Source organism: Rhinoraja longicauda, chromosome 9 (assembly GCF_053455715.1).
Source record: "Rhinoraja longicauda isolate Sanriku21f chromosome 9, sRhiLon1.1, whole genome shotgun sequence".
Classification (NCBI taxonomy): Eukaryota; Metazoa; Chordata; class Chondrichthyes; order Rajiformes; family Arhynchobatidae; genus Rhinoraja; species Rhinoraja longicauda.
Window position 1 is genome coordinate 24,912,343 of NC_135961.1, and position 10,502 is coordinate 24,922,844.

At 42.2% G+C, this 10,502-nt stretch overlaps 2 non-coding genes across 2 annotated transcripts; both read left to right on the forward strand.

The window, feature by feature from the left end:
* trnai-uau (transfer RNA isoleucine (anticodon UAU)) lies at positions 1-93 on the forward strand. The gene is given in 2 exon segments: positions 1-38; positions 58-93. It is a non-coding gene; the product is annotated as a tRNA-Ile (tRNA).
* A 2,759-nt stretch (positions 94-2,852) lies between these two features.
* trnai-uau (transfer RNA isoleucine (anticodon UAU)) lies at positions 2,853-2,945 on the forward strand. Its single transcript is given in 2 exon segments — positions 2,853-2,890; positions 2,910-2,945. It is a non-coding gene; the product is annotated as a tRNA-Ile (tRNA).
* The last annotated feature ends 7,557 nt before the right edge of the window (positions 2,946-10,502 follow it).

A 10,502-nucleotide genomic window follows, 5' to 3' on the forward strand; every position in this document is an offset into this window, starting at 1 on the left:
GCTCCAGTGGCGCAATCGGTTAGCGCGCGGTACTTATATAGCAGTACACAGTGAGCAATGCCGAGGTTGTGAGTTCGAGCCTCACCTGGAGCACATGTTTTAGGCACAGTGGCACAGCTGCTGAGTTCGATCCTGATCCTCGATGGAGTTTGCATGTTTTCCCTGTGACCGCATCCTCCCACAGATGTGTAGAGAGTGGATGAGGACGTGGGCAAACATAAAACTAGAATGAACAGATGAGCTTGGTGGGCTGTTTCCATGCTGCATCATTAAACTAAACATATAAAAGATGATGTAGGAAAGAACTGCAGATGCTGGTTTAAATCGAAGGTAGACACAAAATGCTGGAGTAACTCAGAGAGAAGGAATGGGTGACGTTTCGAGTCGAGACCCTTCGAAGGTCACCCATTCCTTCTCTCCAGAGATGCTGCCTGTCCTGCTGCGTTACTCCAGCATTTTGTGTCTACCATATATGATGATGGTATCTCTAAGGTTCCCAAGCACGTCATCCTCTTGCCATACATGGGAATATGTGACTGAAGTTCCTCTTTGCCATGTCTGAGGACATCAGCTGGGCCACTGTTCTCTCGAGAGGCATGCATCAGTTTCAGCGTCTTATTGGCCATGGTAATTATGAGGTTGAGCCACATTTGCATTTTAGACAGATTCATTGTAAAAGAGTTCTTCAGAATTTCCCCTCCAGCAGCCTGTGTGAAATGTAGTTGGTTTCCCCTTGACTAGCACAATTTCTCTCTCTACTGCAGACTACCTATTTTTCCAATGCATAGATACCTTGTATCCCCAGACCAAACCATAGGTTTACTTCTACAGTGCAAACTGTCACTCGTTCTACTTCTTTATCACTATTATATTTTCCAGCGCCAACTCTCTATTTCTCCAGTGTACATACAGTCTCTAGTTTTTCCAGTGCAGTCTCTATTTCTCCAGTGCAGACCGTCTCTCTAGGACTTCATGAAACACAGTGGAGTACATATCCCAATCAACATGGGATTGGTGTCAAAGTGGAAATGGTTGAGAGCTTCAGGTTCCTTGCCGATAATATTACAAACGATCTGCCGTCGAGCAAGTACATTGATGCAACAGCCAAGAATGTACACCAACGTCTTTACTTCCTTAGGAGACTGAGGAAATTCAACATGTCTCCAATAACTCTGACAAACTTCTGCAGATATACCATAGAAAGCGTACTGTTGGGTTGCATCACAACTTCGCTTGGGAACAGCTCTGCCGAAGTCCACAAGAAATTGCAGAGTTGTAGATGTACCCCAATCCATCACACAGACCAAACTCCCCGTCATTGACTCCAACTACATATCATGGTACCTCTGAAAAGCAGCCAACATAACCACTGACATGTCCCTCCCTGGTTATTCCTTCTTCCTGCCTCCATTAGGCAAGCTACAGAAGTTTGAAAACGCACCCTAGTAGACACACGAACAGGTTCCTCCACTCTGTTAGCAGGCTTCTGAATGGCCCTTCCATTGCTAGGGCTTCACCTCTACCCCATTGCAGGCATTATCTTTGTCTACGAAACTATTGCCCTTACTATGCTACAACTCCACATTCTATATCTTCTCCTTTGTTCTACCTATTGTACTTGAGTTTGATTGATTTTATTTATAAATACTATTATCTGATGTGACTGGACAGCTATTCACTGTACCTCAGCACACCTGACCACAATAACTTCCTCCTCCTCTCCCAAAGTGAGGCCACACAGAAGTTGGAGGAACAGCACTTAATATTTCCACTTCGGATGCTTACAACTCGTTTTCCCAACGAATCAAGTGTGTTTTTTTTTTTGTTATAAGTTCCAAAACATAGATGCCGACTGTCACGCTGAGTTACTCCAGCATTTTGTGTCTATCCTGATTTCAAGAGTCAGTGTTTTATTGTCATTTGTCCTGAAACAGAACAATGCAATCCTTACCTGCAGCAGCACAACAGGTATGTTGTAATCATAGTACTTTGTAAAACCCATACGCAAAAAAGTTCCAAAATATATATACTGAACAAGACACACATATATACATATACTGAACACACAAATATGTATACACTGAACACACACATATATATGAAAAAGTTATTTGCTGTTTATTATATTGTTTACAGTGTACTATGTTTACATATATGCTGTGCTGCTGCAAACAAGAATTTAATTGTTCCGTGTACAGTATATATATCCGTGTACAGTATATATATTAAATACACGGAACAATGAAATATATATATATATAGATATATTCTCATTATCACTGGTCATTTAGAGACAAAAGGACACCTTAAAATATGGCATTTTGCAACCATGATGAACAATTCATTGAGACTATGATTTGACTTTGCACTATTATTGCTTATTTATTTGTCTCTTTAGATATACAAATAAAGTAATTATTATTGAGTGACTTCTATGAAGTAATAAGTGCAAAGTCAAAAGTAATGCCCGATATTATAGTACAGTAATCAGTACACAACAGGTACTATTGTTGCTGCAGTATTTGTCTCTTTGTGTATACAAGTCGCCAGTGAGTGAAGGTTGGAGCTTCTTGTTTCTCCCTCCTCTGGTGGCTGCACCGGCCTGAAGCCAGGGCCTCCTGGCCCAGCTCCGCTCCGCTCAGCCGCGCTGTAGGCCTGGCCTGGCAAGGCAATGCTCCCCCTGCCCGCCACCCGCGGCCCGGGCCCGGGCTGGGACTGGAGCCGTCGCCGAGGGAGCGATACGGGAGCGACACGACAACAACAGACGCGACAACAACGGACGCGGCAGCGACGCGACGGCACTGGGCGGCGACTGCCGGGATATGGAAGGTTTGTCCGCCGTTGATGTCAGAGCTCCAGTGGCGCAATCGGTTAGCGCGCGGTACTTATACAGCAGTACGCAGTGAGCAATGCCGAGGTTGTGAGTTCGAGCCTCACCTGGAGCACACGTTTTACGGGCACCCCCGACGGTCCACCTTGCACACACGCACACACACTACGATTGCAAATTACCACCCACTATCTTCACATTTTTGAGGAAAATTCATTTTTATAAACATTTGCAGTATTTTACATCTTCTGATAAAGAGGCCCTTCACACCCTGTTCCCCGTTTTAAAAATAACTTATTTCACCAAAATTATTAGTGTTCATTTATAAAATTCCATTGTAAATATATTTTTATGAAAATTAAACTCTCAGGAGCATTTACAAATTATTCCTAAATCATTTAACAATTAGAAGTACCAACTATGTTTAAATATGAATGATATTATTTTTGGTCTGGTAAACTTTGACACAATCCTTCATTATTTTTGCACAGATACAATGTTAAAAATGCAAAATAATGAGTAAAAATGCAAAATAATGCAACAACTGTGCGATCTACAGGCAAAACAATGAGAATCTTTTTATCAAATCCCATTGTGATAACATGTCAATGTTAATATACAACCACAAAGCAATTATAAAGCAGATGCACACAGTCATAAAGAGAGATTGAGCACAGAAAAAGGATCTTTGACCCATTGAGTCAGTGCTGACCATCAAACAGCTATTTGAATACTAATCTGATCCTAACCCATTCTGTTCTCTCTATCTTCACATCAAATTTCCCCAGATTCTATCATTCACCTGCAAACTAGGGGCAATTAATATTGGTCAATTAACCTACTAACTCACACGTCATAAGTTATGGGGAGAAGGCAGGAGAATGGTGCTGAGAGCAAGAGATAGATCAGCCATGATTGAATGGCGAGTAGACTTGATGGGCCGAATGGCCTGATTCTTCTATTACTTATAAACATGAATTTATTAATTTTTGGGGGGATGTGGGAGGAAATTGTTCATCAAGACTAAAGGGGAAGCCATTTAAAACTAAGGTGAGAAGAAACGTTTTCACCCAGAGAGTTGTGAATTTGGGGAATTCTCTGCCACAGAGGGCAGTGGAGGCCAATTCACTGGATGAATTTAAAAGAGAGTTAGACAGAGCTCTAGGGGGCTAGTGGAATCAAGGGATATGGGGAGAAGGCAGGCACGTTACTGATTGTGAATGATCACAATGAATGGCGGTACTGGCTCGAAGGGCCTAATGGCCTCCTCCTGCACCTATTTTCAATGTTTCTATGTTCTAAGAGGAAACTGTAGCAACCATAAGGAGAACACGCAAAGTCCATGCGGCCGTCACCAAATGCCAGGGAGGAACCTGGGTCGCTGGAATTGTCAGGCAGTAGTTCTAACAGCTACACCACTTTGTCCTATGGCTTTGGGTTCTCTATGATTTCTTCGCATCTCAACTCATTCTTATCACTGGTCATTTAGAGACAAAAGGACACCTTAAAATATGGCATTTTGTAACCATGATGAACAATTCATTGAGACTATGAAGTAATAGCACCAAAGTGAGGTGAAAGGCATTGCTCCTGGTTAGCAGATATGGCTAACACTGTATGTTTACCGATGTTTAGTTTAGTGTAGGAAAAATCTGCAGATGCTGGTTTAAATCAAAGGTAGACACAAAATGCTGGAGTAACAGCAGATCGGGCAGTATCTTGGGAGAGAAGGAATGGATGACATTTCGGGTTGAGACCCTTCTTCAGACTGATGTCAGGGGAGGGGGCGGGACAAAGATAGGATATAGTAGGAGACAGGAAGACTAGTGGGAGAACTGGGAAGGGGAGGGGAAAGAGAACTATCTGAAACAAAGGAACTATCTGAAGTTAGAGAAGTCAATGTTCATGCCGCTGGGGTGTAAACTGCCCAAGCAAAATATGATATGCTGTTCCTCCAATTTGCGCTGGGCCTCACTATGACAATGGAGGAGGCCCAGGACAGAAAGGGCAGATTGGGAATGGGAGGGGGAGTTGAAGTGCTGAGCCACCAGGAGATCAGGTTGGTTAAGGCGGACTGAGCGAAGCTATTGAGCGAAATGATCGCCGAGCCTGTGCTTGGTCTAACCTATGTAGAGAAGTTGACATCTGGAACAGCGGATACAATTGATGAGGTTGGAGGAGTTAGTGTACCAAGTTAGTTTAGCTTATTGTCACGTGTACCACGGTACAGTGAAAAGCGTTTTGTGCTAACCAATCAGCGGAAAGACTATAAATGATTACAATCGAGCCATCCACAGTGTACAGATACATGTTAAAGGGAGTAACGTTTATTACAAGATATATGGGCAGAAGATGAGATCAAGGTAATGATCATATTGAAGGGTGAATCAGGCCCAAAATACCAAATAGCCTCCTAATTTCCTATTTTTCCTCTGTTGTGCCTGTGGGTGTCTTGCCCTATCACTTGGCAATCTGGTGCAATATCAATATTCATCACAATACTCTGACCTTTCATTTTAATGATAATTTTAAGTTCACTGCAGTTTTGTATATCACCATCCTTGGCATGAATACCATTATCAGCTTAATTTTCCTGGCACATGAACATGCAGGGAATGGAATGGCCTGAAATAGGCTGTGGGATTTTCTCTGCCCGGCGGGGGCTTCAATGTCGGGAGCCACGACCGCCCCGACGTGGCATCTTCAACAGCCTGACCGCGGGAGAAGACGGCAGGGGAAGACAAAAGACATTCTGGCCTTCCATCACAGTGAGGAGGTGACTGGAGGAGACTCACTGTGATGGATGTTTCTTTTTGTTTGGTGTTGGTTTATGATTGTGTGTGTTATTGCATGGGTAATCTTTCATTTCATTGCACATTTATGTGTATGTGACAAATAAATTGACTATTGACTATTGAGATGTGGATCATGTGTGGACAAATGGGGTTAATTTAATACGGCTTCATATTTTGCACATAAATTGTGGGCTGAAGGGCCTATTGCTATGCTGTGCTACTGTATGTTCAACATTCTAACTTCCTCTAATATGCATCTAATGTATTCATTCCTTTCTGTTAGCTTTGCATATTAATTTTCCTGTTGACAAAGTATACAGTCTGTGGACTCTTGTCAATACTTGTCAATATTGGCTTTGTACTATGTTGTTAGACTGAAGCAGTTCACGTGGGTGGTTCACTATCAAAGGGCCTGTTTCCATGCTGTATTACTAAACTAAACTAAATAAAAACTAAAATAAACTAAACTAAACTAAAACTAAAAACTAAACAAAACTAAACAGTGGATGCCCCTATAACATTGAACATCCCTGCCACATCATATCTGCATTTGAGCTGAGTGAAATTTAGGTCATGATTTTTCAGTGTCTTTCTCATACTCAGTAATCATACTCACCTTTTCAAAAGTAAGGTCTGGAGTGCTATCGTCTGTTGATGCTCATTAACAAACCTGAACACGAAGCTGTCTCTCGAAGTTCAGTCCAGGATGGTTCACTGTTGCAATATCTTATTAATTCTCTCAAATTCACCAGCTAATTGCCTGCCTTTTTCCTCCTTTGGAAGCTCATTACCTGTACCAGTCTTGCAGTTTAGAAATATTTTAGATGGTGCTGACATGAAGTGCATCATTACTTTTTATGACCGGTCCTGAGCTATCATCCATCTCATTGGAGACCCTCAGCCTATCTTTAATCAAACTTTACTGGACTTTACCTTGCACTAATCGTTATTCATTTAATCCTGCATGTGGACACGATGCTTGCCTCGATTGTAATAATGTGTATACTTTCTGCTGAATGGATAGCATGCAACAAAAAGCTTTTCACTCTACCTCTGAACACGTGGCAATGAACTAAACTAACCTAAACCAGTTGCACCACATGTTTTGTACAATCTGAAATCATTTCTACTAACAGGATATTTTCTTATGGTTAAGAAAGACACAATGTGCTGGAGTAACTCAGCGGGTCACCTATTCTTATTGTTGTGGTAGTAGCATTACCATTCAATATCTACATCAAATCCACATTCTCTCTCACCCCCTCCCCAATCCTAGTTGTCCTACCAGTTCCACTGTTCACATCCTTGTATCACGCTTGTTATCACACCTTCGCCAGCCAACAACAGGCCATTATGGGGTCCACCCTTCACAAGGTCATCTGTTGCTGGCCCTGATTTGTTCTGACCTTTTCATGTTTCCAGTTTATTACCTAGACCCCCCCCCCCCCCCCCCCACCTACCTCTACTTTCAGTTTGAAGAAGGGTTCTGACCCAAAATTTCACCCATTCTCTTTTTCTCCAGTGATGCTGCCTGACCTGCATAGTTACTCCAGCATTCTGTGTCTATCTTCGGTATAAACCAGCATCTGCAGGTCCCTCCTACACATCAAATGCAGATTCCTGCCTTCTTAGCCTGAGCATCTTAACCTTAGTGCACCCACTCATTTTATCTATTGCTGTCAATAATTGTAACAAATATGATACCAGCACAGTGTAAAAAAATCCTTATTTTTAACTAAGATAGACACAAAATGCTGGAGTAACTCAGCGGATCAGGCAGCATCTTTGGAGAAAAGGAATAGTTGACTTTTCGGGTCTGAACCCTTCTTCAGACTGTTGTAACCCTTCTGCAGCCCACATGAAACATCACCTATTCGTCTTCTCCAGAGATGCTGCTTGACCGCTGTGTTACTCCAGCATTTTGTGTTTATCTTCGGTATAAACCAGCATCTGCAGTTCCTTCCTACACTACTTAATTTTAACTAGTTTGACAAGGAAGATAAACTATATTTGCAGTTATATGCTTGCACACAGGGTGTAAAAGCGTTCAGCTGTGACTAACAAAAGGGAGAAAGAAGCCTTGCACGAGTTGAAACATTCAGGAAGTCTGATCTTAATCTTCAAGGAAGACTCACTTTATGCAAAGATTTCTTGCATGGTAAGGTGACCAGAATAGAGAGAGCAGCCGCCATGATTTTCATTGCTCTCAATTGTGCTTTACATCAAAAACAAGATACCATTTCGTAAGGTTGTTTGAAGGTATTGTCAAACATAATAAGAGATCCCATTTGTGGGTCCTAAATAAATGCAAATTTAATTTTAGTTTTTCAGTTTTAGATATACATTATGGAAACAGGCCCTTCGTGCCACTGAGTCTGCATCAACCAGCGATCCCCATACACTAGCACTATCCGACACACTAGGGACAATTTAATAATTTTACCAAAGCCAATTAACCCACAAATGCACATCTTTAGAGTGTAGGAGGAAACACATCCCTCTGCAATTGGATCCTCGACTTCCTCCTCCACAGACCACAGTCTGTTCAAATTGGCAGAAATACTTCTTCCTCATTAACAATCAGTACAGGAGCATCTCAAAGTTGCGTGCTCAGCCTCCTGCTCTACTCACTCTATACTCATGACTGTGTAGCCGGACACAGTGTGAACTCCATCTTCAAGTTTGCTGACGACACCGCCGTTGTTGGACAAATTACAGATGGTGATGAGTCAGAGTATAGAAGTGAAATCAACCGATTGACCAAATGTTGCCAGCACAACAACCTGGCTCTCAATATCAGTAAAACCAATGAACTGATTGTGGACTTTGGAAGTGGAAGGATGAGGACCCACAATCCTGTGTATATCAATGGTGGAGAGAGTCCAAAAACTTCAAATACCTGGGCATGCATATTTCTGAAGATCTTTCCTGGACCCAGCACACTGATGCAACTATAAATAAAGCACATCAACGCCTCTACTTCCTGAGAAGATTACGGAGATTCGGTCTGTCAGAGAGGATTCTCTGGAACTTCCACAGGTGTACAGTAGAGAGCACATTGATTGGTTGCATCACGGCCTGTTTCGGCAACTTGAACGCCCGGGAGAGGAAAAGACTGCAAAAGGTTGTGAACACTGCCCAGTCCATCACCGGCTCTGACCTCCCCACCTTTGAAGGGATTTATCGGAGTCGCTGCCTCAAAAAGGCAGCCAGCATCATCAGAGACCCACACCATCCTGCCCACACACTCATTTCACCCCTGCTATCGGGAAGAAGGTACAGGAGCCTGAAAACTGTAATGTCCAGGTTCAGGAACAGCTTCTTCCCTGCAGCCAACGAGCTTTTAAACACTACAACCTCAAATAAGCTCTGAACTTCAATACACTATTATTATTATTATTATTATTATTATTATTATTATTATTATTATTATTATTATTATTATTATTATTATTATTATTATTATTATTATTATTATTATTATTATTACACTAATATTGCTTGATTTTTGAGTATGTGTGTGTATGTATATATATAATTTATATATGCGTACTTGTGGGTATGTGTACATATACGCACTGAATTTTTTTTTTCTCTCGTTTGTCAAATTGTTTACAGTGTACTATGTTTACACATTCTGTTGTGCTGCAGCAAGAAAGAATTTCATTGTTTTATCTGGGACACATGACAATAAAACACTGTGGACTCTGGACTCTTGACGATTGATTTTATTTTTCTCTTTTGAGACAGGCACCAGTTGACCAAGTAGATCCACACTTTGCAATGGCATCCAGCAGATGGCGCTGAATGACCAGAATCAGCATTGTTGACTGTTGGATGCGAAACTTTGGACTGAGCTCCTTGCAGCAAAGCAACTTTAATACTATTTGGTCACCTCATCTAACTTCAGCCAACACGCCTATTCCTCATGGTATGAATTCCTTGACAACCGGGTTACAATGATTATGACAGTCTATGCCAGGGCTACCCCACAGTGCGTTGTTTCACTGTGAGTTGATGGGGCCCAGACATTGGTAAGATTTAGAATCGTACAGCATAACAACAGGCCCTTCAGCCCCCAATTTACATTCTGTAAGACTATCCTAATGGGCACTTTGTTGCGACTCTTTGGAACATTAAAAAAAATGATGTTCCCACATGTTCCGGTAGTCTTCAAGGTCAGCTGCAGGAGGTGCTCCTGGGATTCAAAGATGTCCGGGCAACCTGAGGGACATTGGTTCACGGGCCAATCCGATCGAAGAAGACGTAGGGAGGCTCTGCAGGAGCCTTTTTTTTAAACCAAAAATAAGATTTATTCAAGTATTTACAATACTATTTACCATACCAAATAATTCAAAACAAAACCCATCACCACAATACAAGGAAAACAAATTTCCCTTAAACAACTCTTTCCCCATCCTTTTTAAGGATGCATTTCACCCCCGTGGTGCCCAGCGGTTCCAGAAATTCCCCATGGTGCCCGTGAACAGCGCGCAGTCCCTCTCTAAAACCACTCGTGCACGGACATAACCCCAGAAAAGGAGCAGACAGCCGGCTCGGGCAGAGCCTTCTTTCTGCAGGAGTCAGGGGTTTACCTGGTTCTGGAGCCGCTCTAGTACAAGGAGCACTTGGGCAGACTGGACTTTGGAAATGACGCCAAAACATAGCCTGCATGTGTAAGTCTGCAAAAATACTTTCACTGTGCAGTTGCACATGTGACAAATAAAGCGCCATTGAACCATTGGGTATTGCGGGGAGGAGAGCAGTTTAACTAAGCTGCCATTGCAGGAAGGACTCTCGAGTGAATTGGCCAATTGCTCTGTAGTATGATGACAAAATTGCAGCATGCAATTAAATCAGTGTGAATCATAATCTGA